This window comes from Artemia franciscana, chromosome 18, assembly GCF_032884065.1.
Source record: "Artemia franciscana chromosome 18, ASM3288406v1, whole genome shotgun sequence".
NCBI classification, from domain to species: Eukaryota; Metazoa; Arthropoda; class Branchiopoda; order Anostraca; family Artemiidae; genus Artemia; species Artemia franciscana.
The window spans coordinates 11773318-11777361 of NC_088880.1; the positions used below are offsets into that span (position 1 = coordinate 11773318).

At 40.3% G+C, this 4044-nt stretch overlaps 1 protein-coding gene across 1 annotated transcript in view; it reads right to left on the reverse strand.

The window, feature by feature from the left end:
* The window catches only part of LOC136038614 (cadherin-87A-like), a 73640-nt gene that overhangs the window by 69520 nt on the left and 76 nt on the right, over nucleotides 1-4044 (reverse strand). The window lies entirely within an intron of this gene.

Here is a 4044-nt window from a genome sequence, read left to right on the forward strand (position 1 = left end):
AACTATTATTTCATTTAACCTTAAAAGTAACCAAAACCTTGCATAGGGTAATTAGAGTCTCCTGCCTTGAACAACAAGGAAAATTACTTTTTCATGGTTGCAGCCAAGCTGCAACCAAGCTGCAACATGCAGTAACCAGGGGGAGTTAGGGGGTTTGAACCCCCCCCCCCTTCGCCCCGAAATATTCGTCCAACTCGTAAAAAACGTAACAAAAATGAATATAATTTTTTTTTTGATGCGTTTTTACAGCTTTTTTTTGTAAACTCCCCAAACTTTTCACTCTCCCCCCAAAAAAAATCCTAGATACGGTCCTGGTTGCAGCAGTAACTGCAATCTAGTAGAGAGCAAACCATAGCATATAGCAAACGAAAGTTGAAAAACATGTTTTGAAAGAAACTGTTTAATGAGAAATAATTGCCGTGTAACACTGATTCAGGAACCGTATTTGTTATTTCGTTTAATCTTAAACGTAAAGGTTTGTTGCAAAGACAAATTTATGGTGATTTTGACAAAGACCCATAAAACCCTCAAAAATGGTATCAGATTAAAATAAAAACTGTACCATTGAAATCAGCACGGTCAAATACTTTACAAAGGGTAATTACATGCCCCCACCTTGAATAGCAAGGAAAATCACATTTTTGCTTGGGTAGCACTGATGTGTCCTTTTTATAGCACTTGGTATTAACCAAGTGACATATAGCAATCGCAAATTCTGTCGGTCTGTCGGTCCCGGTTTTGCTACTTTAGGCACTTCCAGGTAAGCTAGGACGATGAAATTTGGCAGGCGTATCAGGGACCGGGCCAGATTAAATTGAAAATAGTCGTTTACCCGATTTGACCATCTGGGGGGAGTGAGGGGCCCGTTAATTCGAAAAAAATAGAAAAATGAAGTAGGCCTATTTTTAACTTACGAACGGTTGATCAGATCTTAATGAAATTTGATGTTTGGAATGATATCGTGCCTCAGAGCTGTTATTTTAAATCCCGACTGGATCTGGTGACATTGGGGGGAGTTGGAGAGAGGGAACCTAAAATCCTCTCTCCTGAAATTTGATATTTAGAACCATATCGTGTCTCAGAGCTCTTATTTTAAATTGCGACCGGACCTGGTGATATTGGGGGGGGGGGAGGGTGGAAGGGGGAAACCTAAAATCTTGGAAAACACTTAGAGAGGAGGGATTGGGATGAAACTTGGTGGGAAAAATAAGCACAAGTCCTAGATACATGATTGACATAACCGAAACGGATCCACTCTCTTTGGGGTAGTTGGGGGGGGGGGTTAATTCTGAAAAATTAGAATCAATGAGGTATTTTTAACCTACGAACGGGTGATCGGATCTCAATGAAATTTGATATTTAGAAGGATATCGTGTGTCAAAGCTCTTGTTTTAAATTCCGACCAGATCTGGTGACATTGGGGGGTTTGGGGTGGGGGAACCTAAAATCATGGAAAACGGTTAGATTGGAGAGATCGGGATGAAACTTGGTTGGAAAAATAAGCAGAAGTCTTAGATACGTGATTTATAATTAGAACGGATCCGCTCTATTGGGGGGGGGGGGTTAATTCTGAAAAAATAGAAAAAATGACGTATTTTTAACTTACGAAGGAGTGATCGGATCTTCATGATATTTCATATTTAGAGGTTCCTCGTAACTCAGATATCTTAATTCAAATCTCAACCGGATTCACCGTCACTGGGGGGCATTTGGGGGGGGGGGCGGAAATCTTAGAAAATACTTAAAGCGTAGAGATCAGGATGAAACTGGATGGGAAGAATAAAAACCTGTCAAAGATACGTGACTGGCATAAACGGACCGGATCTGCTCTCTTTGGTGGAGTTGGAGGGGGGGGGGTAATTTTGAAAATTGAGGTATTTGTAACTTACGAAAGGGTGACCAGATCTTAATGAAATTTGATACTTAGAAGGATCTTGTGCTTTAAAGCTCTAATTTTAAATTCCGACCAGATCCTGTGACATTGGGAGTTGGAAGCCAAGACAGATTGTTGAATTAAGTGGGCAGCCCAGTCAAGGGTTAATTTTATCCCTTTGATTGCCGTTGTTACTGTCTGCCATTTATGCTACACCTTTCCGTGCATGTGTGTCCCTTCACAAATGCCAAACTAGAGTCGTACCTGTTGGAAGTTCTCGCTGGGGAACACACGCAGGTTGACTACGGGTTAAATTACTTGAAAATTTTCCTCTCATGGCTATCACAAAATATCACAAAATATCACAGAACAAAATTTAATTTTGTTCTGAAAGTTACTGATATCACAAGTTGTGTAAGACTATGGAAAGAGTTATGGATTAGTTTGTTGTTGTGACACTACGTACTCACTTTTGACTCCTAAATCAATATTTTTTTTCTTGGCTTTTGTGTTTTCAGTAAAGGACAATAGCACAAGCAAGGGCAAGTGGAATGTAATGAAAAGAATTTGGACAGTGCTTCAAGAACACAAAAGCTTATTGATACGCATTTACATACAAAATAAAATTTCCATTCAAACGTCAAGTACTTATCCAGTGGTAAATACTAGTAATTTTTTCCATCCCATCAACTGCATTTGATGCACTCATAGCTTTCAGCATAGCAGTACAAAGCTTTACAGTGCTAAAGGCGGGGTAGTAAATTTTTTTGAGACTATATAAGCAGAATATACGCGATAAAAATCACTACACAAAATATACCAAGGAAAAAACAGTGACCTCCACATGGGTGTGTTCAAGTTATCAGTGGACAAGGATTGGCTTCACATAACGTGGTGCGTCGTTTGGAACGCCAAAGGGAACTAACTATCATCACTGAAGCTCGTGGATACTAAATTTATCTTATCGCTACACATATATATCAAGGTACGAAATCGAGTCGGAAATCTATCCAAAAAGCTATTTGAATAGCATGAAGAGGCTATAGAAGCAGCAAGCAAGTCGAATCTAAAGCACTTTTTGAATTATGCCTCAGCCCGTAAACCTCTATCTCCCACTGTTGTGACAAGGCTATACAAGAGTTTAGTCCGACTAAGGCTAGAATTTGAAATGTGTGTCACATATCCAATCAACAAGATTAACCAAGTGACCCTCGAATCAGCTCAGAGCAGTGCAACGAAAAGTAGTAATGACCAAATGCATGAGATCTCGTTCCAAGCTATTTCCAACCGGACAATTCAAAGAAAAATCGTGGTCACCGTCATAAGCATTTTCGGAAACGAGAAAACACCAGACAAATAGAAAAATTCTTTTTGAATAGAAATTCCAGCTTTTGGAACTCCATCAATGATAAAACAGTGACTTCTGCCAGCATGGATGCGTTCAGCAGCAGTGGACAAGGCGTGGCTTAACAAACCGTGGTGCATCGTTTGGGTCGCCTTAGGGGACTAACTATCATCATTGAAGCTGGAGGGCACAAAATTTGTCCTAACACATCTAGTACATCTGTATTTAATCCACCCGATAATGTCTCTCTTCCGAACCCCTCATCTATACTATCATAACCCCCAAGCCTTTGATTACTGTCAATAAGGCAAATGAAGAGACACCCCTAAAAAAGCTGAACCCAAACAAATCAGAGGGACCTGATGGTGTGCACCCAAGGCTTCTAAAACAAGCATGTGTTGAATTGCTGGGCCCACTCACTACCCTTTTTCAGAAGTTCCTTGGCAAAAAGTGGATCCCGCAGGATTGCGTACGGCCTACATAACCCAACTACACAATGGTGGTAACAAAAAGCTCTTTAGCTGGGAAGCTACTAGAAGCGATTGTTAACATTGGAATTCTGAAAGACTTTACTACCAATAAATTACCCCTCAGCATGTACATATGGCTTTAGGTCTGGTCTGCCGATTGAAAACAAAACTGATGAATTCTTATAATTATCTCACCAATCTTTTAGACCAGGGGTTCAAGTCATCACTGGAAAAGAAGTGGCTTAACAAACCGTGGTGCATAGTTTGGGATGTCACAGTGGTACTAAATATAATCACTGAACCTGGCGGACGCAAAATTTGTCCTATCGCTAGCAAGTGCGATTTAGTGTGCTTAC